This window comes from Macaca fascicularis, chromosome 8 (genome assembly GCF_037993035.2).
Source record: "Macaca fascicularis isolate 582-1 chromosome 8, T2T-MFA8v1.1".
NCBI lineage: Eukaryota > Metazoa > Chordata > Mammalia > Primates > Cercopithecidae > Macaca > Macaca fascicularis.
The window spans coordinates 149561293-149585642 of record NC_088382.1 but is presented as its reverse complement, the minus strand read 5'-3'; the positions used below and the strand labels follow the sequence as shown (position 1 = coordinate 149585642).

At 50.9% G+C, this 24350-nt stretch overlaps 1 protein-coding gene across 11 annotated transcripts in view; it reads left to right on the top strand.

The window, feature by feature from the left end:
- The window catches only part of TRAPPC9 (trafficking protein particle complex subunit 9), a 726907-nt gene that overhangs the window by 477466 nt on the left and 225091 nt on the right, over positions 1–24350 (top strand). The window lies entirely within an intron of this gene.

The window sequence follows — 24350 nt, the reverse complement described above, 5'->3', positions numbered from 1 at the left end:
TACCACTGCACTCCAGCCTGGGCAACAGAGCGAGACTCTGTCTCAAAAAAAATAATAATAAAAGGTAGTATGTGGCAATATTTGGCATCAGTTTGGGAACTGCATGTCAGCATCAATAGGAATTCCTTTGAGGAATTAATGCTACAGAAAGACAGGCCAGGCTTAGACCTTCAGGAGGGGAGCACGGTCACTCAAACCCAGTCTCTGGAGGGCAAAGAGAGGTGGCACTACCAAACGCTGGCCAGGGTCAGCCTCAGGAGACCCCTGGCCCAGCAGAGGTGAGTGAAGGCTGATGCAGAAGTGAGAGCTGGTCAGGAGCGAAGCCAGGGCCGCCAGGGCATGTCTGGAGGCTGGTGGAGCTCAGTGACTCGGGGGTGATGCGGTCCTTCCATGGTGGAGCCCCTCCATGGGCCCCTGACCTGCTCCCCACTCAGCCTGCCTCCATACTAAGAAGCTGTGCCTCCGAGCCCAGCCTGGGTTCTAGGGACATCCGCTTACAGATGGAATTGCAGATGGAATAATATTTTTATTTTTAATTGCTAAAGACTTCAAACATACAGAAAATAACTTTGAACTTGGCATACCCACATCCTAGATTTTGCTTTTTTTTTTTTTTTTTTTTTGCCCCAGATCATTCTCTCTCCCTCTCTCTGCCTCTTTCATTTGTTTTAAGGAAATAAAATGTTTTTTAAAATGGCAACGTTAACATTATCAATCAGTGGTGGAATATAAGTCCAAACCACGATGAGACAGCATGACACACTCATCAGGATGGTTAAAGACAGCACCAAATGTTGGTGAGGGTGTGAAGCAACTGGAACTCTCATGCCTTGTGGGTGGGGATATAAAATAGTACAGCTCCTTTGGAAAAAGGTCTGGGGCTATCCTATAAACTTAAACGTACACTTACCCTTTGCCCAGCTATTTCAACCCTAGTTATTTATTTAAGGATAATATAAAACATGTGGTCACAAGAAGACCTATGCAACAGTGTTCCTAGCCAGAAAACAGAGGCCAGGTGTCCGTTACAGGAGAACGGACAAACAAATGGTGGTGTTTTCTTACAAACGGAATGGTACTCTGCAACAAAAACGAATGAATTACTCATACACAGAACAGCACAGGCAACTCTCAGGAACAGGATGCTGGGTGAAAGGAGCCTTACCCAAAGTGCATATGCCATGTGATCCCATTGATATGAAATACTGGAGGTTGCTGCAAAAGTAATCGCGGCGTTTGCCATTATTTTTAATGGTGAAAACAGCCATTACTTTTACACCAACCTGTAGAACAAGCAGAACCAGTTTATGATGGAAAAAGTCAGAACATTGGTTCCCTCTGGAGAGACTGGAACGGGGTTTGATCGGGAAAGGGCATAAGGGTAGTTTTCTGGTGACGGTCATGTTGTATATATCAGTCGGGTTTTGGGTCACACACATGTATTTATTTGTTAAAACTCAGCAAATAATCACTTGAGATTTGTACATTTCCTGATGTATCAGCTTTGTATCAGAAGGAAAAACTAAACCAGTGTGGAGCTCTGTTAATGATATGCACGCTGGAGGGTTTGAGGTCCGGGCATGATGTCTACAGTAGTCTTTGAGTTGTATAAAATATCTGACAGATTAATAGATGGGCAGATGAATACATTAGGTGCTAACACAAATATAGTATAATGTTAACAGTAGCGTCTCTTAATGGGCATATGGGGTATTCATTGTAAATTTTTTTCACCTTATATTTGAAATTTGTTAGAAGAAAGTATTGGGAAAAATAAAAGTAAAAATAGCTAAAGTCTTCTCTTCTGCCCACCTCATCCTATCTTCTTTTCTCTTTCCTTCCTCTTCAGGGTAATTTCTTTCTTAGAGGTGATGGTATCATTGCACATCCATGTTTTACTACTTTATTGTACATACATATATCTCCAACCAAACATTATTTTGAGAGTTTTTTTGTTTTGTTTTGTTTTTGATATGGAATCTCGCTCTGTCACCCAGGCGGGAGTGCAGTGGCACAATCTCGGCTCATTGCAACCTCCACTTCCTGGGTTCAATTGATTCTCCTGCCTCAGCCTCCTGAGTAGCTGGGATTACAGGCGCCTGCCACCACACCCAGCTAATTTTTGTATTTTTAGTACAGATGGGGTTTCACCATGTTGATCAGGCTGGTCTTGAACTCCTGACCTTGTGATCTGCCTGCCTCAGCCTCCCAAAGTGCTGGAATTATAGGCAAGAGCCACTGGGCCTGGCCGAGAGTTTTTTTTTTTTTAATGACATAAGTGGTTCCATATCATATATGTCCTTTTAAAACTTTAAAAATCAGCATTATTCTTTGGAGCTAAATATAAATCTGGTTCTTTCATTTGAACTGCTATTAATATTTCATTGTGTAAATATGCCACTTTATTCATTTCCATGCTAATGCACTCACTGTGAGGTGGCTTCCAGGGTATTCATATTTAATGTGATTACTGTTAATGACATGCATGAATGTCAAGCCAGGCCCTGCAACCTTGTAGCAGGTCCTGCTTGGGCTGCTGGAAGCTAGAGATTCAATGGCTTGGGGGGCATTTATGGCCTGCCTTTGAGAGGTGCCATAGAACCCTCCTTCCCAAGATCCCTTGGACAGGACTTGTCACTTGGGTGTGGGAACACGTGTGTATGAGCTGTGAGGGCTGTGGCTGGATGCTGCGGCACCTCAGGTTCCTAAGGATGAGGACAGGTGCCTTCAGGGAGCACCGATGCATCCCCTGGGGTCTACGCCTTTGGCAGTGCTGGGTCCAGTGCTGCTGCATAGAGAACTGTCAGCCCTCGGACTACTCTTTCTTGTCTAAATGCCTTGAAGTAGTCCAAGATCCCAGAGAACATAAATCTGGTCTTCTGATGACACTAGTATAAAACACTTTAAAGAAATTATAAATTGCTAAGCTTGTCCTGTATAGTAAGCTTGACTCATTCTTGGCAATGCGAGGCTGATGACATTAACAGTCCCAGCTGCAAATAATCACAATTTAGTCTTGTGCTTCAGGCTTTTTTGTTATTAAGTTTTTGCTTAAATTCTCATTTCTGAATGCTTCTAACTCGCTTATTCTTTTATTTATTCATAAAATATTCATTCAACAAATATTGATACTTCAGGAATTTGCTGTGTGGTAAGCCCCGCATCAGGCTTTAGGCGTGCCAAGGAGAATAAATAAGGGCCCCTTCTCGCTGGGGAGTGGCAACACACTGGGACAAGTGTCTAACCCAGCCAGAGCAGCTGCCTTTTGCTGCCTGACAAGGGCATCTTGCTGTCCCGGGCCGGGTGGGAGCGGCGGGTGAACTAGAGGCCGTGAGGTTACATTTGTCTAGGGAGTCATCTTAGGTGCTCCCCCCCGCCCCCCGCTGTGCCCACTGCTGTAGACACCCATGAATCCATGTGACAATGCCCTGAGTGCCTGTTTGGAAGGCTTGAGCCCTGAGCCCTAGAATGCATGATTCCCTTCCCCTCCCTTTCCCAAACTCTCTCAGTGCCTCACCAGCCTCCTGGGGGTCAGATGCACACTCAGCCTCCGTGGAGGGGTTGTGCAGAGCAGTGCAGGTGGAGGAAGGGAAATGGTTGTACCTTACTTCACAACGCCGGGCAGCACCTTACAGACCTCAGACCTGGTCCCTGTCCATCCAGGCTTTGTCTCTTGAGTACCCAGTTCCTTCCCAGAGTCCTGAGCTAAACCCCTCTCCTGGCTCTTCCCTTCCCCTACGAGGAGGCACCCCTGCCACCCCCCAGGCTGTGCTAAACCTAAAGAAGCTTCCTCTGCCTGTGTTTTGCCCTCTGGAGTGGGGAGGGCGTGGACTCTGCCTGGAGGTGCGGGCAGTAGTGGGGCTGAGACTCCAGGTTAATCTCTGTCAGCGGGAGCGGCAAGCAGTGCTCTTACTGCTACCTGAGGGAGGCAGGTGCACAGCACTTTCCTCTGCAGATAGCACAGCCTCCTCTTAAAGGAAGAGCCAGATTCCTGGAATTAACATGGCTTTGATGCTGCCGTTTGCAGAACTGGCATTCAAAGGTGGCCTGCAATCTAAGAGAGAGACCAACCCCAGTTAGATAATTGTGGTGCCGCTGCCTCTCCTCCCTCCTAGTAGGAAGGGGTGATCTCATCTCACCCAGTGCAAGAGCTATGGATAGAAATGTGTCCCCAACAGCACGAGGAGGAGCAACATGCTTCCTGGGGGAAGAGAGGATGGAAATAGTATTTACCGAGCACTTCCCATATGAAGTCACATTCAGTCCTCATAATATTCTCATGTGGGAACAGTGTCCTCATTTTATAGATAAGCAGACTGAGTGGCTGATCAAAGCCACTTTGTGGAAGCCCGTCTGTCTGACATCCAGCTCTGCCCTGTTGCTTCACACACCAAGGGGGGATGATGCTGGAGCCAAGCTTGGGATGGTGTGAGAGAGGCCGGGGCAGGGACAAAATTCTGTTTATTTCCCACATTCTGCTCTGTGTAGCCTTTGTTAAGTTGGGTTCAGGATTGTAAAGTCCAGCTTCACCCAGCTGAAGAAAGGGTGAGGTGGAGATGCAAACTGGGCCTTTGATGTCCAGGGTGTTCATTTGTTAATTCTTATGTATCTCCCAGGTGCCAGGCCCTCTGGGAGTGAAGCTGCTGAGTACATGTGGTGCTGCTTGTGTTTTCACTACACTTATATTTAGGTGTGGAAGAAAAGCACACAAACAGGCAATTGTTACACAGTGTGAGGAGAGTGCAAAGCACGTAGGAAGGCACCCAACCCAGACTGGGGGTCCAAGGAAGGTGGCTAGGTGGGCTTCCTGGAGGAGGTGATGAGAATATGGAAATGCCAAGCTGCTGTAACAAAATACCATAGACTGGGTGGCTTATAAACAACCGAAAATTATTTCTCATGGTTCTGGAGACTGCAGGTTCAAGATCAAGATGCTGGGCAGATTCTGTGGGCGGTGAGGGCCCATTTCCTGCTTCATAGACGGAGACTTCTCACTGTGTCCTCACATGGTGGGAGGGGCAAAGGGGTTTTCTCAAACTTCCTTTAGAAGAACACTGATCCTAATCACGTGGACTCCATCTTCATGAGCTATCACCTCCCAGAAGCCCTGCCCTTTAATGTAATCACCGTGGGGGGTAGGAGTTCAGCATGTAGATTTTGTGGGGCATAAACATTCATTTACAGCACGACGTGACGAGTGAGCAGGAGGTGGCCAGGGCCAGTGTGCCAGGGAGAGCGGTGCAGGCAGGGGGAGCAGCATGGTGGAGGTGGATGTGGTGGGGTGGTAAGCAAGAAAGAGGTGTTCATAGACTGTGAATATTAGAGCTTTTAGAAATTAGCAGTGCCACTCTTATCATATTTCATAGCGAGATCTTGTTAATCTCATACTTTACAATGGAATATTGAAGCGATTGGATATAGAAAGTACTTTTCCACCTTCCTAATCTCTCCTTTAAAAGGTCCTTTGGAAATTAGTGACTCATCCCTGAGCTTGTGCGTTTCTGTGTCATGTGCGATGTATCAGTTCTGTAATTAAGGACCATTAGTTAACCTTGCGTTTGCCAGATGTGATTTGTGATGCTTGGTGCCTGGTGATTATGTTTCCTGGGCCCCTGCCGTTAGTCATGACATTCAGAGCCCTGTTCCCAGTCGAGCAGCTGATCTGTATTGACTTACATTTCTACCCCGGGGCAGTGTTGGAAAAGATGCCGCTTTCATAGGCAGTTCTACAGGGAGTGGGCTTTGCACTCATTTTTCCCTATGAGTAAAAGAGGTCGAGACCCACCAGGGGCATGCAGTCAGCTGGAGCTGGAACTGGGCTGCTGCACACCAGCCACCTGTTCTCCACTGCCCGCCTTTCTGCAGGAGTTGCCCACGGTTCCTTGGGCTGCGTCCCCAGAATCGGCTTTCCCTCCTCGTCCAGTTTTCATGCACAACTGGAAACAGTGGATGTCTCACCTTAGTGAAACCACATGAGCTGTCCTAGGAAAATACAGTGTTGGCAGCTCAGCACATTTACTGGAAATTAAGATATGATAATTATTGTGGGTTTTTTTGCTTAATTATCAAACCGTTGAAATTAAATTTCATGACAACCCTCATGTATGCATAAACCTCTTTATAATGTATGGTAATAGATGTTATCTTATTACATGCTTTGAGATGCCCGGCTCTGCTCCCCGTCCCTTGCTGCAGGGACACTGCATTTAGAGGGTGCCGCGGACCTGACACCAAAGCACCCACACGCCGTGGCTGCTGGGGAGATTGACCGCCGGGAGGATCTGAGCGGCCAGCTCTGGCTGTGTCTTGCTAGAGCACCCATGTGGATCGTGGCATGGCTTTGCTGCGAGAGGGGCAGGGAAGAGCTCCACAGGCAATGGCCAACCTGGGGGCTCCAGAACTTCTCCTCGAGGATGCTTTGAGGAGGTGGTTTCTGAACAACCTCATCTCCTGGGGGTTACGTGGGGGCTGCACATTCCTGTTTATCCCAGCCCAGAGCAGCTCCCAACTCAAGTATCTGGCTCCTCCTCTCGCCTGTCTCTAACTTTTTGTTTCTTGTTTAATTCCTTCAAACATTCCAGAGAACCTTGTGAATCATCAAAGTGATGGTTAATCGTGTGGAGCCCAGTCTTCTTGCAGGTTGTTATTGAAGCTTATTTATACGGTGTTGGCATTGCTCGTCCCTCTGTGTTCCTTCTGCAGTCTGAGTTACAGATGAGTTTTTGTGTGGATTTTCTTTGTACTTTGTTTTTCAGACTGAAAGGAAATGAGGAGAGTCCCTCAGAAACGTAATTTCTAGAAACAAGGAGAAAGCATCCTGATGTGCCCTCATCCCTTCAGCTGATGTGAGGAGATGGAGGCCCGAGGTCCGTTAGGGAGCCCGTGGCAGACGCCTGCTGGAGCCCGGGCTCTGGAGCCCCTGGCCAGAGCCGTCTCTGCAACCCCCACTGGCTCCACTAATGAGCAGTTTTTACAGTTTTCCCGATACAAACCCAGATGACTCTGGGATCAATAGGGACCTCCCAGTGATTAATAGGCAGAGGGAAGGAACGTTCGCATTCAGCCTGGAGAAGCAATTTGATTCGAGAAATTCAATACTGGGGAAGATGCAGTGGTTTGCTGACTCAGATGACAAGAGAAATTCTTCTCTTTTTGTGAGAAAAGAAAAATAAGATGACTTGATTGGCTTTCCACACACCACGCGCCTCTTTGTTCCTCAGAAACCTTCGACAGGAGGTTTTCCTTCTGGGTCTTTGTCTCTTTTGTCTGTGGGTGGCTTCTGTGGTGGGGACATGTCTGGAGCCTTTCCTAGTGCGTGGGAGATCGGGGGCGTGTGGCTCCTCCCACGCCCGTCCTGTCTGCAGACCTGTTCCCAGCTGTCCACTTGCTGGGCAGAGATGAACATGCATGGGCTGGAGCCACGCGGAGCCCTCCGCAGCCTCAACTCTGTCCCGAGCTGGCTTCGCTGGCCTGGGCAGGGCCTTACTGTGCACCAAGTGCTCTTCGTAAAGTAGGAATCGAATCCATGCCCAGCAGGTTGATCTAAAGAGCAGTGTTAGAGGCCATGCCTGATGCATGACTGGTGCCCAGCCGTTGGTGATGGTGCTGTTACCTCCTGGTGCCCCTTTGTTACAGGGGTAATTTCAAAGCCGTCCCCCTCCAGATTGCACGGCCGGAGCACGTCATGGCTCGTGTGCAGGGCAGGCATTCGGGGGCTTGTGTTTCCTTCTTGTGGAGGTAACTGGACCCAATTTCTGCTCAAGTAGTTGGTTGTTATTTGGGGCCCCATTTGCCTGGATTCTCACTGGCACTGAGAGTGGGGGCAGAGAAAGTTCTCCCGGCATTGGTCAGGAGTGAGGAGCCACCCGGTCACTGAACAGAGAAGATTCACTATGGAGAACTGTGTCCGAGGTGTGATGTTGGTAGCTGGGCCCCGGGCAGGCAGGGGACGACACTGAGGTGTGCCAGTTATGGGGCAGCTGCAGGGAGGAGTGTGGTCCCTTGGTGTTGGCATCTCGTTAGAGAAGTTTCAGGGGGCATGGAGCTGCCACAGCCCTTTGAGAAGGGGGCACCTGGGGTCTTGGAAGTGAGGTGCGATGTCACTGGGGGGCACCTGCAGGAATTGTAGACAGAAAGCACTCGAGGGGCAAGGGGAGGCCCGGGGAGAGAGCAGATTGCTTCTTCCCTCTGTGGTCCTGAGGCTTCCTGCCAGCACCCACGAGCACAGCGGGAATGTGGTCTGCGGAGTCTCATCCCCATACCCCAGGCTGGCAGAGAGGAGTCAGCGTGCGCCACTTGCACATCGGCCACAGCTCTTCTTTCCCTCAAGCCCCACTTCAGGTCAGCTCTGTCCTGGGTCCCCCTGGCCGAGCTATGAGGGGCGCTGTCCTGCCCTCTGGATGCCATCGGTCTCTCGGTCCCCTGGCCTTGCTGTGAGGGGTGCCGTCCTGCCCTCCACGACGCCGTGGGTCTCTCAGTCCCCCGGCCTTGCTGTGAGGGGCGCCGTCCTGCCCTCCCCGACGCTGTGGGTCTCTCGGTCCCCCGGCCTTGCTGTGAGGGGCGCTGTCCTGCCCTCCCCGACGCCGTGGGTCTCTCGGTCCCCCGGCCTTGCTGTGAGGGGTGCCATCCTGCCCTCCCCGACGCCGTGGGTCTCTCGGTCCCCCGGCCTTGCTGTGAGGGGCGCTGTCCTGCCCTCCCCGACGCTGTGGGTCTCTCTGTCCCCCGGCCTTGCTGTGAGGGGCGCTGTCCCGCCCTCCCCGACGCTGTGGGTCTCTTGGATGGGTTTTGTTGTTTTCCACGTCAGATTCTCCCTCTTGCTGGACTAGAGGTTCGTAGACTTTGCTGTGTATTGTCCTCACCAGGGGGTCTTTACTAAAGAGGGGTGCCTGCCCCTCCCCTCACCCGCGAGCATCCCAACTGGACTGGCTGGGGGCAGCCTGGGCATTGGGATATTTAATCTGCTCTGGTGCCGACTGTGCACCCGAGCGCAGGAGCCGTGACACCAGGGTGGAGCTGTCTGAGATCAGCACCCGTGTCCGTTCATGTCCAACCTTCCCACCACCTTGGTCCTCCATCCGGCATGTGCTGGGCTATAGACTTTTGGCTGGTGAGTGCAGATTGACTGTTCACCTCTTTTACTCTTGGACATTTTGCATTTTATTAACAAGGCACCACAGTGGGGGGTTCTGCCAGTTGCGTGCCTGTGATCATTTTAAACTTGTTCTTCAGCCAGGTGCCGTGGCTCACACCTGTCATCCCAGCACTTTGGGAGGCCAAGGTGGGAGGATCCCTTGAAGCCAGGAGTTCAAGACCAGCCTGGCCAACAAGGTGAAACCCCATCTCTACTAAAAATACAAAACAAAACAAATCTTGTTTTTGGTCTTCTTTCTCTTTTTTTATTCCTCATTAAATTAGGAGTAGGAGGCCGGGTGCGGTGACTCACGCCCATAATCCCAGCACTTTGGGAGGCCGAGGCAGGTGGATCACCTAAGGTCAGGAGTTCGAGACCAGCCTAGCCAACATGGTGAAACCCCGTTTCTACTAAAGATACAAAATTAGCCGGGCGTGGTGGCGCACACCTGTAATCTCAGCTATTTGGGAGGCTGAGGCAGGGGAGTTGCTTGAACCCGGGAGGCAGAGGCTACAGTGAGCAGAGATCGTGCCACTGCACTCCAGCCTGGGCAACAGAGTAAGACTCTATCCAAAAATGAATGAATGAATGAATGAGGAGGAGCGAGGCTTGATCGTATTCAGCATTGTTTTTTGAAAGTACTTCATGGATACTGTTGTGAATCTCCATCGGCAGGTACTGAGTGTTTATGAGTTCTGTGATGGAGCCGTTTCATTTGATGGTGTTCTCTTACCCAGCCCTGTCTGGCACGGACCGTTACACCTGTTCCTGGCACATTCAAGCCCTCTCATCCCCAGGAAAGCCTTCACTCTTCTCCTTCATGGCTCGAAACGAAATACGGAAGAGCTTTACTGCCTGAGGTTTGGAAGTGATCAGGTGAAGATGTGAAGACATTTCCTGTATGTTTTCAGGCCAGAATTGTCTCACTCATCAGATAATCCAGACCCAGTAGCTGCCTAGGGAGAGAAAATGGGGCAGCATTGGCCCTGGTCCCGGGGCCCGGAAGGATTGGAAACTTCCAGAGACTTCTGGCAGCTCACCAGTTTGTCTTGGGGACCCTGTATCTCCCCCCCACAGCTCCCTCACACTGCTCCTCTCAGAGAAGCAGAAGTGAACGGGCATCATCCTGCCTTCCAGGGGCCTGTGAATGAGTGACTCTGGTGCCAGTATCCCCGCAGAGGATGAAGGGCACTGGGAATGCAGCTGAGTCCTCCCTGCAGGCCTCTGCAAGGCTGCTTCCTGTATGCCTTGGCCTGTGGCTTCTCCCCGTGGTTTTCATTTACCTCCCTGAGGGCTGATGGGAGCATTTTCTTAGCTGCTTACAAGCTGTGCGCAGATCCCATGTGGTGAGGCGCCTGAGCCTTTAGCACCCTTTTTAAAACCAGGTTCGTAGCCGCCTTATGATTGAGTCAGAGTTCCCTGTGCATTGTGGTTGCAAGCCCTTTGTCAAATGCCTGGTTTGGAGATACTTTTCCCAGTCTGTGATTTGTCTTTTTCTTAGTGGTGAGAGAAGTTGTAAGTGCTGATAAAGTACAATTTATCAATTTTTAAAAATAGGATGTACCTTTGATGTCATCAACCTCTGCATAATCCGTGGTCACAGATAGTTGCTCCTATGTTGTTTTTAGAAGTTGTATAGTTTTAAATCTTACATTTATGTCCATAATCCTTTTGAGCTAATTATTTTTTGTGTCGGGTGTGAGGTAAAAGCTTTTTTTGTGTTGCACATGGATATCCAGTTGTTCCAGCATGGGGTGTTAAAAAAGACTGTCCTTTCTCCATTGGATGGCTTTAGTACCTTTGTCTAAAATCAGTTGACCATAAACTTGAGGGTTATTTTCTGAAGGCACTTATTAGAAGAGAGAGCAGCTGATGGGGATGCCAGTGGATGGGTGACAGGTGACATGAGGAGAGGAGGGGCGTTGGCAGAGCCTGAGCAGCTTGAGTGGGGTGAAGATGGGAGGGAGATGGTGACCCATGGCCTGGGCTCTGATGCTTGGTACTGATGTAGGAGTGTGGGGGTGGTGAGGGGCCAACTTGGCTGGGCCAAATCCTAGAGGACCTTGGCTGCCAGGTTGAGGGAAATGGATCTTTGTATTTTTTAATGAGGGATTTGTAGGTTTTTGAAGAGGATGCCTTTGCCTTGATCTTTGTCTTTTGGGGTTTCTCTGTTTTCACCTGTAGCGTAAATGACCACTTCACTGCTGGCTTCAAAGCCTCCTGTCAGAGCCGTGTTCTCAAAGTGTGGACCCAGGCCAGCAGCAGCACCATCACCTGGGAACTTGCTAGAAATGCAAATTCTCAGACCCACGCCAGACTTACTGTGGGGCAGGGCCCAGCGATCTGTAGTTTAAGAGGCCCTCCAGGTGCTCTGCCGTTCAGGGAAGTCACAGAACCTGTGTGCTAGAGAAATGCGGAGGCCAGCGATCCCGGCGGACCACGCAGTCGCCACTGTCTCAGGTGCTGCCCAGAGGCCGTGCTTGTGTCTGCAGCACCGGACCACGCGGTGGCCACGGTCTCAGGTGCTGCCCAGAGGCTGTGCTTGTGTCTGCCGCACCGGACCACGCGGTGGCCACGGTCTCAGGTGCTGCCCAGAGGCCGTGCTTGTGTCTGGAGCACCGGACCACGCAGTGGCCACGGTCTCAGGTGCTGCCCAGAGGCCGTGCTTGTGTCTGGAACCTCATTCACATGCAGTTTGGTGGGAAGTCTCGTCTAGGGCAGTCCTTGTTTTCATTGGCCTCTAGTGAAAGTTGCCAGACCTTGGTCCTAGGTCCACTTGGAATCACCGCTCTCCCTTCTTGGTGGTGCTTTGCGGCGTGGAGAGTGAGCTGGAGACGCAGTCTGGAGACAAGGATGGGCTCTGATTCTGACAGGGGATGCAGTGATGGGGGAGCCCTTTGAATCGGGTACGGCTGATCTAGGTCTGCTGATGGGAAGGAGAGCAGGCAGCCCCAGGGATGGCCTGTGGGAGGTGCCCTCAGCGGAGCTACAGCCCTTGGGAAACTGGGCAGAGAGGGAGAGGCAGCTGGAGGCTGGCTGGCAGAGTGGAAGACCGTGGAAACCTGGGCCCAGCCTCCACATGAGCTGGCCTTCTGTGAGCCTCATGTCCACGTCTGTAACATGGAGCATTGTAGGAGCTGAGAAAGGAGCATGAACAGTGCAAACGCAGCAGGGCCAGCATAGTGGGCAGCCTGGGATGTGCCTCACCTCCCTTTTCTACGGTGATGCTTTAGTGGGCCCAGGGCCCTGGCCCCAGCTGGCTGAATGTCATGGAAAAAACCTTGACCTCAAGCCAACCTGGGTTGAGTAACTTCATTTTCTTAACCTCTGTGAGTTTTAGTTTCCATATCTGCACAATCAGGACTGTCATAACTACCCCTCCAGGTTGCCAGGGGGTTGTAATGAGGTCATGTGGATGTTTTCGTGGTGGGCACTTAACGGAATCAGGGGTGGGGTCTTCTCTGCCCTGCCGAAGCTGCAGCTGCTGGAACGGGGAGATGTTGGGTTAGCTCAGGAAGAACCCGTCACGTGGCGGAGGCTCATCCCCGGAATTCCTGCCCTTCCTGGGAGACTTGACATCCACGTTCTGAGATTCTACTAGCTTTCCATTTTCTGTTGTGTTGCCTGTAACTTGTTCTCGTAGAAGCGCACAGTTTTCTCCTGAGTACCGATACATGAGCCTGCTGGGTGAGCTGTGAATTCAGCCTCTTATTATCTCCGATTCCCCATCCATCTTTCAACCATGGCAGGCCCAGGAGAGAAGCCTGAGTCTGAGTAATCTCAAACTCCCTTTCTCACCGCCTCTCCCCGACCAGTACCCAGTGTGGCCTGGAGGCCTGGGCGGCGGGGATGGGGGGACCATGGAGCCATCAGGCCACACTCTAAGCTCCTACTGCTTTCTTTGACACTCTGCCCTTGGTCACCTGCCATTTGTCCTTATAGATCATTTCGTCCTCCCAGGTGGCCCACAGGGTGTGTGGGGAGGTTTGCAGGGACTCGAGAGGGATGGCAGTGGCTTGAAGGGTCTGGTGCGTGTCTCTACATCCAGGGGTGGGTCTGTGGAGAAGTTCCCTGGGGTGGTTTTGGGGCCTGGCACTCACCTCGGCCTCCTCCACAGCCTCCCAGAGGGTCCTGGAGACTAGCAAATTCCTGGACAAGGAGCATGTGGGGAAGGAAAGCCTTTCTCGGTACCGCCTTTGACTCCGCCCTGGTGACGCTCACTCAGCGTGGTTTCACCCGTGCCTTCCAGGGTCAGCGCCAGTGACTCCAGGCCAGAAACTACTTTTGTTCATTCGTCATTTTCCAATTTCACAGAAATTTCTCAGTGAGTTTTCTTCCCTTTTCTATTCCCTCTTCTCTTAGCAGTGTAACATTTCAACCTTTTCAGACATCATCAGTTTGCCCCCCGTCCAGGTCAGGTCTTGGTAGGAAGGTGGACTTGGTAAGCCCTGCCTTGTGTGACCCTCACAGTCACTGTGAGAACACGCTGAGGCGGGTGGACGCCGCAGCCCTGTGATTTTCCTCCAGGACTGTAGATTTTTGAGAATGAAGGGCAGACAGTGATCACAGATCTTGCAGGGACGGCAGGCCTAAACCTGGACTGTCCAGGAGCTCTGGCACATGGCCACCCTGCCGCTGGGGTGACACAGTGCGGGACCTGACCCCTCCGAGGCTCCCCCATCCTAGACCTTTCCTGTTGGACAATGCCTCAAAGGCCAGTCTGCACTGGGTCCATCTCTGTTCACATGACAAGGACTTGCTAAATGTTTGTCTATGCAGGGCCACAATAACTGGCACGTACTTTTTCTTATGGTAGAAACATTTGCCATAAAAAAAGGGTGGCTTTTAAATTCCACCTGCACTCTAGTTGTTGAAGCCATTTCTTCCTCCTCCCCCTAGTCCCTGGGGTAGCTGGGGACAGGAACGAGAACGCGGTCGTCCCTTCTGAGTCAGCGGCGGGAGGAGAGGAGCTGCTGGGCTTCAGCCGAGCCCCTGGACAAGGGGAGCCTGAGGCCGGGTCTGGGGTGGAGTATCAGCTGTGGGGAACCGGAACCCTGACCTTCTTCTTCCCCATCTGCCTCATCTATAAGCATTTTGGCAATGGGAAAAAAAATGTATTTATTTTGCATCCTCCATGTTTTAGGGAAATTCTTTGGGGTCTAAGTTGTCATTCTCTCTGTGACCCCAGGGCTCCAGCCTCAGATGCTGAGGCTTCGTTGAGGTACAGATAAAACACACTTTGGCCACGGCATCTGTGATTTGTGTTGCTCTGGGCTGAGTCATGGCCAGGGCTGTGGTGTCTGGGGCCCAGATTGTGTCTTGTGTGAGTTGTACGTGGTCTGGGGAGTCCAAAACTTTGGGCTTTTGCGGCCCTGTGCCCTTTTTCCAAGTAGCCTGTCAGAGGGAATGGGGTTCTGTGGCGTAGCCTCCCCGGAGAGGCACATTTGCAAGGATACAGAGGTGTTTTGTGTTTTCCTGCACTCCTGGGTAGAGCCTCCTAAAATGCAGTTATTTTCATCATCTTAATTTCAGTCTACTCCTGCGAGAAAACTCTGGTAAAAACAAGTATCAATGGTAAAAACAAGTATCACATATTGTTGTTCTGTACAGAAGCACCTCCCGGGTAAGTTTGGGACTCACCCCTCCTCAGAGTTGGGCCACGGGCATTTTATAAGCTGAGAGAGAGTCAAAGGTATTTGTTTCCTTAAATGCATTTTGCTCAATTCTCCCTGAAGCTTTGGTGGTGGCATGAGGGCATGGGTATGGCGTGGTATTAGGGTGTGTTCTTTATACTGAAAATTTAAAATATATAACTAGGGCCGGGCATGGTGGCTCACGCCTGTAATCCCAGCACTTCAGGAAGCCAAGACAGGCGGATGACTTGAGGTCAGGAATTCGAGACCAGCCTGGCCAACATGGTGAAACCCCCATCTCTACTAAAAATACAAAAAAAATTAGGTGGGCGTGATGGCGCACGCCTGTAGTCCCAGCAACCTTGAGAGGCTGAAGCAGGAGAATCGCTTGAACCCAGGAGGTGGACATTGCAGTGAGCCCTCACTGCACTCCAGCCTGGGTGACAGAGCGGGACTCCGTCTCAACAACAACAACAAAAAAATTTTGTGTGTGTGTGTGTGTGTGTGTGTGTGTGTGTGTGTATCTGGACTTTAGCATTCATTCTTGCCATTGATTCCTCATATTAAATGCATGTCATCTTGCCAGGGGTGCTGGTGAAACAGCTGAGAACAAGGCATGGCTCTTTGTGCAGAGAGCACTGGGCTCACGGGGATAGAGCCAGAGTGTGAAGGCAGGGGCAGCCCCAGAGACTGCAGAGGAGGGGCTCATCCTCCAGCCAGCCTGGGTGCAGGTGTTGGGGACAGCTTTTTGGTGGAAGAGGCCTTCAGGGGAGATTTACGGGCCGGGAGGAGCTGGGCAGGCAGAGGGCAGTTGGGTGGGGGTTGCTTACCAGTGAGGACTGCCTGTGCCAGACCAGGAGGTTGGGGGCAGGGAAGCACACTGGGTTCCCGAGGCTGAGGCTGTTCAGGGTGGGAGTGAGGGCAAAGAGGAGAGTCCAGGGTGAGGCTGGAGGGGCAGCAGGGCCCATGAGCCAAGGTCGAAGTCAGGTCTCTTGTGAAGTCAAGGAATGGTCATGAGAAGGCAGGAGAGTGTGCCATCAGATTGGCCTTTTGGGAAGTGCCTGGAAGGGGTGAGTGACAACTGGTGGGAGCCTGGGTGCTGAGATAAGGGTGGGTTGCAGTGGCTGGGCCTGGGGGTGCCATTTGGTGTGGAGAGAGGAGGTGGATTCCGGGATGTGTGGGTAGGAAGAGAATTTGGCAGGGTGTAGGGTTGTGGGGTATGGAGAAGGATGGGTGTGGGGTATGGAGAAGGAGGGGAAGGGTTTGGGCCACAGGGTAGGTGGGGTTGCCGTTCACTCACTCGGGGAGGGCAGGAGTCAGAGGTGGGGTGGAGTGGGTTCAGCAGGGGGCAGCGATTGTCCAGCCATGTGGCCCCCATTCTTTCAGGTTCAGTTGGCTTCTGGCCACACCAGAAAGGCTGTACTGTGATCTTGGACAAAGGGCACTGGACTGGGCATTGCAGGCCTGGCACCTGACTCCACCCCTGCCACAGCCCTACTCCCTGACTTTGGCCCTTGACATTTAGGTCCAGTCCAACAAGCTGGGCCTCTGCTGGGTCCCATGAGGAGGCAGAAGTAGAGCTGATTGTAACCCTGCAAGGTACCTGGAAAACCTGACCCTTTTTCTATTCTTCCCTCTCATGAGTGAGACCCTGGGAAAGGCGGAGGGAAGCCGCGCTTCTCCCGTGTGTCTGGGGTCTGGTACAGGATGTATGAAGTGGCCTCTCTCTGGGGTGCCAGAAGGATCTCAGGCTACTGGCATCTGCTTCTCCCAGCCCAGATCTGGCTTCCTGCCTTCCCTCGTGCTTTCCCTCCCCTTGATCCTCTCCTTCCTGCCCATTCTTGGGTCCTCAAATGCCTCCTATGTCCTGGGTTCCCTTATGTCCAAGACTTTCACATCTTCTCTCATGTGACATGCCAGTGAGGCTGTGAACAGCACTGGGGACCGAGTTCCACAGTTCCCAGCAGAAGGCCGTGATGCCCAGAGATGCTGCGGGCACCAGCATCAGGCGGCAGAGCTGGGACCTGGACTCCTGATGCCCAGCTCCTGTTTGGGCATTGCTGGCACCTGTTTCTGAGGTGCTTCCCTTCAGCCTTACATGATGCTTTTCTGCCTAGGAAGGGGACTCTAATCCCACTGTGGGCTGCAGAAGGAGCAAGAGTAGGAGGTCTCATAGGAAACAGGCTGTGGTTTATGACCAGGCTGTTTATGGCCAAGAAAAATTGCTGTCTTTCCTTAGACTGTGGCTAACACAACATTTTTTGCATAATGAAAGAAATACTTCGATGTGGAAAACTGGCTGGGAACTTGGATAACAAGACAGTGTCATAGAGCAAAGTACTTGCCTCTTAGAACTGTTGGCGGCAAAACCAAAGTGAAATGAGGCTGACATAATGGAGTCATTTAATTTGTGTTAGTTCCGAAAGTCTTTGTGAAGTTACATTAACTCAAGATCTATTAGCCACTGGAAACTGCCCCAGATAGACACAATCAGAGCATCCATGGCAGGGGAGAGCATTTTGGGCTTCCCGCACTTGAACCTTAATGCCTGGTGGTGTTGGGGGACGAGGAGCCCTCCACGGCTTCCCACTGACATTTGCTGACACCTTTGTGCTCTACAGGTTCACTTTTTCCAGCCCTTCAGTGTTAGCTGCAGGTTTGCAGATCTGCCTTGTCACCTCTGTGACCCTTGTCATATTCCTGCGAGCCCATTGAGGAGACCCAGGCTTGGTGAGGTGAAGCCCCTTGCCCCAGGTGGCACTGCTAGGATGTGTCCCAGCCAGGATCCGAACCTAGGCCATGAGACCCTCCTGCAGTGACTTCTGTCACACCCTGCTTGCTTGTCCATTGCAACTCTGAATCACGTTTTCTCCAGGAGCCAAGCCACGTACCAGGCGCTGCAGATGCAGATATTAAAAGGACAGTGGCCTTGAGGCCCCAGTCTAGCGGGAGGCAAGGGCTGCAGTACAAATGAGCACAGGAGGCGGGGGCATCCAAGGGGGGGCACAGAAGCCGCCCTGGGGTGGGAGGTGTGTGACACGATGCCCTCTGTCTTGTGCCCAAAGCAGCAACACTGGATCTTGAAGCCTAAGAACAGGCATTTGCCCATCAGGGGCCACCTTCTCAATTCTCTTCACTCATCTTTCCACTTGGAATGACTGCGTTAGACATGTACGATCCATGTGCAGTGTGCACACGTGTGTTCAGAGAATGTGGCTGTGTTCACACATCTTGCACACACACAAAATCATGTCTGCTGTTCCTGCCATCTCTGGACTCCTGCTGTTCTAGCATGGAGTTTGTCTGAAGTGCAGTTGGAGCTGATGGTCTTTCCATGTGAGAAATTGTGGCTAGTCCATAAGCTTCTGGGCTGCAGAGATGGGGGTTAGAGTCCTTCCTTCACCACATTGGCACATGGTGTAATCTCAGACCAGTTCCTTAACCTCTCTGAGCCTCAGTGTTGGCATCTGTGAAATGGGGACGATGTCAGTACCTTCCTCGCTAGGCCGGGATGAGGACAAGTTGGGTGACTTGCTCTTGTGCATCTGGTGTAGTGCCTGTCTCGTATTTAACAACTCATCCCTAAAGCGTAGTTGCTCCATTTTCCTTGGAGAGCTTGGAGTACTCTTCTGTGGAAGTCTCCTGTCATTGTGAAGAGAAGAACGGGAAGAGGCCTCTGCACATGAGCCTTGTCCGGAGTAGACAACGTCTCCCTTAAGGAATGGGTGACTTTGTGAGCACACATATCCCTGCCCACCAGCGACATGATTCTGGAGCCCAGGCTGCCGAGTCCCATTGTCCCTGCTGGCTTTGTTCCCACCATATTTCAGGGTCATCTTGGAGCTCTCTGAGATCCAGAGAAGACAGGAGTCAGACTGGGTATCCCCTCCTGGGAAAGAACATAAGGCTCTCCATAGTGGGGGCCCGTTTCCAGGACTTGCTAGGGACGTGGGGACACACAGATAATAGGCACCTAAACACGGGGGAGATGATCAGGCTGTGAGCCAGGGGTGCGGGTTTCTCAGCTTTACATAATGAAAGAGCACACAGAAGCACCATTGTGCTTTTTTTTTTTTTTGAGACGGAGTCTAGCTCTGTCGTCCAGGCTGGAGTGCAGTGCCACGATCTCAGCTCACTGCAACCTCCCAACCTCCACCTCCCTGGTTCAAGCAATTCCCCAATTCCCCTGCCTCAGCCTCCTGAGTAGCTGGGATTACAGGTGCATGCCACCACGCCCGGCTAACTTTTTTGTATTTTTAGTAGCAACAGGGTTTCACCATGTTGGCCAGACTGGTCTGGAACTCCTGACCTCAGGCAATCTGCCCGCTTCGGCCTCCCAAAGTGCTGGGATTACAGGTGTGAGCCACCTTGCCCAGCCACCGTTGTTTTTTTTTTTTTTTTTTTTTTTTAAAAAACAAAAACCATGCATGCTTTTTAAAATCTGTTTTATTATACAGTTTGCAGTTATTATTCCATAGCAGAAGGAGAAGACAAAGGGAAAATATTGGGGTAATACAACATACAGTGCTGTGGGTGCGAGGCCATGAACAGCCAGTTGTGCTCTTTCTTCCTGGAGGGCCCAGTCATTTCCTCACCATGTCACATGCCTTTAGCTTCCCCAGCCACTGTGATCAGGGCTCCTGGAGCACTCTGTCCACATGTCACGCACAGGACATGCCTAGTGTCATTGTGTAGACATCAGTCTCTCCACTGGGAGCCCCCTTTGGCAGGAATCCTGTCTTCATCATCTCTCTTTGCCAGTGCCTAGCTGAGCGGCCAGTACAGTAGGAACTGGATTGAGTGATTCGAACCCTAATCTGTATCATTCTGTGCAGAACAATCTATTCTCCAGTAACAAATGGCCCAGAATCTTAGTGACTTAGTGCAGCGGCACAAATACTTGCTTCTCATTTAAGTTCTGTGTCCATCGCGGCCTAGTTGTGGCTCTGCTGCGGTCTGCTTCCATTCCGTGACCCAAGTCCTCTCTGAGACATACCGGGGAGTATGGCAGAGGGAAAAGCGAAGGGGAAGGACCCCAGGATTGCTCATGAGCATTCTGCTGGCCAGTGGCCCGTGTGACTTCCATTATGCTCTCAGTCAAACAAGTCATGAAGCGGCTAGAAACCAACAAGGCGAGGCTGGATGATCCTGTAGGAAGGGGCCCTGAGTGTTTCGGACGGTAATGCAATCTACCACACTGCCATTGCATTTAAAGAGAAACTACCATCTTATTAAAACTTTGTCTTTACATTGACTGTTTGCTCTCTCTAAAGGGTGCCTGCTTTTTTCTTATCCTATGTTAATATGTCATGTTACAGTTGACTCTGTATTCTCTTATTCTTTTGTATTTTCATTCCAAAGACTTTAATGGAGCACCATTTTGTGCTAAACCGTATGTTGGGAATGGTGCTGAGGTCACACAGAAATGACCATCTGAAACCTGCCATGATGTATGTTGATGCATGTGTGTATGCAGCATGTAAATGAGGCCCTTGTTCTTTTAATTGGGATTCACTGAGCACTTATTAGACTCACCCCCCTATGGCCAGTACAGAAAAACAGCACTGTCCCTGCTCTCGAGAAGGTTTTGTTATAACGGGACTGGAAAGGAGCTGGCATTTATTGACACCCAGCGTGTGCCAAGCATCGTGCCACCTGTGGCCCTAAGGAACGGGTAGATTTATACCCATTTGACACATGAAGAAACAGACTGAGACAAACACAGAAGCAGTGTGTGCGCAGTAGGCTCTTCTGGAAGCGGGACCAAGCTTGGCCCTGTGTACCTCCTTGCAGGAGCCCCACTGCTACAGGAGCTAGGGCTGAGGAAGGGTGTAGCGTGTGTCCTGTGGGAGCAGAGAACAGGGTTTGATGGGTGCGAAGTCTCAGCCCTGGGGGAGAGCACCCCACTCTGACAGAGAGAGGAGCTGGCAGGCCCGGGGTGATCCTGTGTTCCCCAACACTCCGTGTGCCGAGAACCCAGCAAAGCAGGGCGTGGATGCAGGTTGTCTGGCGTCTGGTCTCCTTCTCTGGGGTGGAATGGGATGACTGTGCCCTGTGTCCACCTCCCTTCTAGGATGAGAGATGGTCAAGCCAGAGGCCTTGTCTGTTCTGCCCCCACCTCTCACACTGTGACTGGCTCAGAGGAGGGGCCCAGAGACACTGGCTGAGCAGAACTCTTCACGACTTCATAGAAACGTCCTATGTAAAAGCAGTAGTGGTAGTTTTTGTTTTTCAAAATGAATAGGTACCAAGGACATTTTCCCCTTGCAAAGCCTCCCGCAGACAGGCCTGGTGCTGTGCCGGAAGTCCTTGCAGCACAGGCTGTGGGAGATGTCAGCCCGAGATGTCAGTCTGCTGTGCTTCCGTCACTGCTGTTTATTGGTGATTAGGTTAAAGGAAATGCTTTTATTTCCAATTAGTCCTCCCCAGTGAACCTGTTCCACATTCAGCACGTAGCCAACTCTGCTGAACATGGAGCCTTCTCTCCCCGGTGTGATGCGTCTCTGCTTTTTAAAAGTAATTGCATTGTTTATGTTTCCCCTTGCACTGGGGGACGTCTCTGGAATAGGGAAGCAGAGGTTAGGTTGGTGAATGTGAATGGACACGGGATGGAAAATCTTAGCCAGTGTCACCTGAGGGCTCCTGGAGACCAGCAAGCAAAGCTTCTTTGCCTTGGAAACCTTTGTTCTTTGTTCTTGATACATTTTCTGACTATTAAAAATTCATGAATGCATCATTTTCAGCTCAATGAGATCCTAGGACCTACCTTGTGAGCCCCAGTTCCGCAGCTCCGACGGACTCCCCTGAGGAGGACGTGTGCAGACCTCAGTCTGTTCAGAGGAAGCTAATGAGGTGGCTGGGAGCCTTGGGAGCTGCTGCAGCACCCCAGGGTGTCAGCCTGGGGAAAAGGTGGCTTTTCAAGGATTGTCATGTGGAGAGAATCTGCCAGTATTACAAGTTACAGAGGGCACATTTCAGAAAACACAGGACTATCCTAAATGGTCATTTTCCACTGGACAATCATTTCTCGATTCCTGAACATGCAAAGCACTGTGCTAGGGGCTGAGGGTCTGCAGATGAATGGGCCATCATCCTTGCATTGTGGTTAGAAGTGTGTGGAAGGCAGCTGGGCCCTGTCTCCCCCACAGAACCCCCACTGAGGGACGAAGACAGGCAAGTCCACAGAGAGTTACAGCCAGCCTGGGCTGACTTGGAATAGATGCAGTCCTAGAGCTGAGGACAGTTCAGCACCTTCACCTGGCCCCGAGTCCAGTGGATCAGTAGGAGAGCAACAGTCGCAGTTACGCTCGGTGCGATAGATCAGTTGCATTTGGGCAGTGTTATGGACAGCATTCCTCTCCTGCTGTCACGTAAGCTTCTCAAGTGCATGTATGAGCAGCACTGGGGTCTAAGGTCCTTGGTGGGAATCGTACTTTAGAGAAATTAAAAATCTGATCTCCAGCAAATATTGTTTTTCCCCAAATTTGTTGAGGACTCAAAGGTATACAATGTTGCCGTGCTTCCTACCATTTCATCTCTTTATGTTTTCTTTTTTTTTTTTTTTTTTTTGTTGAGACAGAGTCTCGCTTTATCACCCAGGCTGGAGTGCAGTGGCCGGATCTCAGCTCACTGCAAGCTCCGCCTCCCGGGTTTGCGCCATTCTCCTGCCTCAGCCTCCCGAGTAGCTGGGACTACAGGCGCCCGCCACCTCGCCCGGCTAGTTTTTTGTATTTTTTTTTTTAGTAGAGACGGGGTTTCACTGTATTAGCGAGGATGGTCTCGATCTCCTAACCTCGTGATCCGCCTGTCTCGGCCTCCCAAAGTGCTGGGATTACAGGCTTGAGCCACCGCGCCCGGCCAAAAGCCTAACGGGAACGGAAACCAGAGAAGTAACTGTGCTTTATCGTCTTGGAGATGCTGTTCTGCATATTTGTAATGATTTTTCTGTGTAGAAATACCTCCGAAGTCCCTTTAGCTTTGGATTGGTAAAGTTGGAAGGGATCTTTGAGAAACCGAAAGCCCTGGCCCCTGCCTCCCAGATGAGGATCCTGAGGCTCAGAGTGGCCTTCTCAGGGTCTGGTAGAAGAGCCCTGAGTAGAACGTGGCTTTCGGCTTCTTAGATCATAGCCGCTGAATCTTCCCCAAGGCGGAGGATTCTTAGGGAGTGTTGAGTTAGTGTTCTGTGAGGGAGTGCATTCCCAGAGTCAGCGATGAACTGGTTCTCCACACACCCTGTGGAGACACTGCCGTCCATCTGTCAGTCTGGAGAATCCCGCCTCATTCTCCCAGACCCACCCTAGACATCCTCTCTGCTCAGAGGCATTCCCTGGCCTCCTGAGGTGCTCCTCTTCTTTTTTTTTCTTTTTGAGACGGAGTCTCATTCTATTGCCCAGGCTGGAGTGCAGTGATGCAATCTCGGCTCACTGCAAGCTCCACCTCCCGGGCTCACACCATTCTCCTGCCTCAGCCTCCCGAGTAGCTGGGACTACAGGTGCCCGCCTCCACACCCGGCTAATTTTTTTGTATTTTTAGTAGAGATGCGGTTTCACTGTGTTAGCCAGGATAGTCTCGATCTCCTGACCTCGTGACATGCCTGCCTTGGCCTCCAAAAGTGCTAGGATTATAGGTGTGAGGCACCACACTTGGCCAAAAACAAACACAATTTCTTTATAGCTGCATAAGTCAATTCTACATACGTATCATAATTTACTAATCATGCGCTGTCATCGGTCATTTTAATTGATTCCATTGTTTCTATATTTTAAATAACATAGAAATAAGCATCCTTGTGTTTGAGACTTGCTCTGTAGGGTTTTTTTGTTGTTTTCTTTTTGTTTGTTTATTTTTGGTAGAATTGGTTCTCGGAAGGAATCCCTCACTGGTTCTGATGCCCGTTAGGTCTTGTGTTATGTATATCAGATGGCTTTGCAGGTGTGCTGTAGCATGCAGGTGTGCTTAATTTTCACGAAAACCTGAACATTTCATGGCAGATCATCTAAAAGTGGAAGGGAAAGGGGCCCACGTGACCTGAGGCCCTGAAAGGAGAATGAGTTGTGTTGCCTTCAACTGAAAGGACGAGTCTCCCATCCCTCCAAAAGCTCCTACGTGGTCACAGGGAGCCACACTTACCCTGGGAACAAGGATGAAATGGAATGAGTGAGCAAAACATTAAATCAGTGAAAATGGGCAAATTCCTTAACTCCTCTCCACCTCAGCCATCCTTGGGAAGCCTGGAGTGAAATCTAACCTTCCTAGAAGGATCTGCTACACTGTTTCCATAGCATGGGCTTAGAAGGAGGAGATGCAGCATTGTCAGCCACGATTTAGTGCAAGGCTGCAAGGGACACCATGAGAGCCACTGGGGTAGAAAAAATACCAGTATGATCACCGATTTCTATGTATTGTATCCAAAGGCTTATGAAAAATTAAACCTTCTACATGATATTTAATGTGCAGGCCAAGACGCCTCTGGCTCTCATTGGTGGCATTAGTTCTCTGTTGCTGTTCTACCAAATCACCACGAGCTTATTGGCTTAAAACAACACACATTTAATATTTTCCGCTCCTGAGGGTCAGAGGTCAGAACA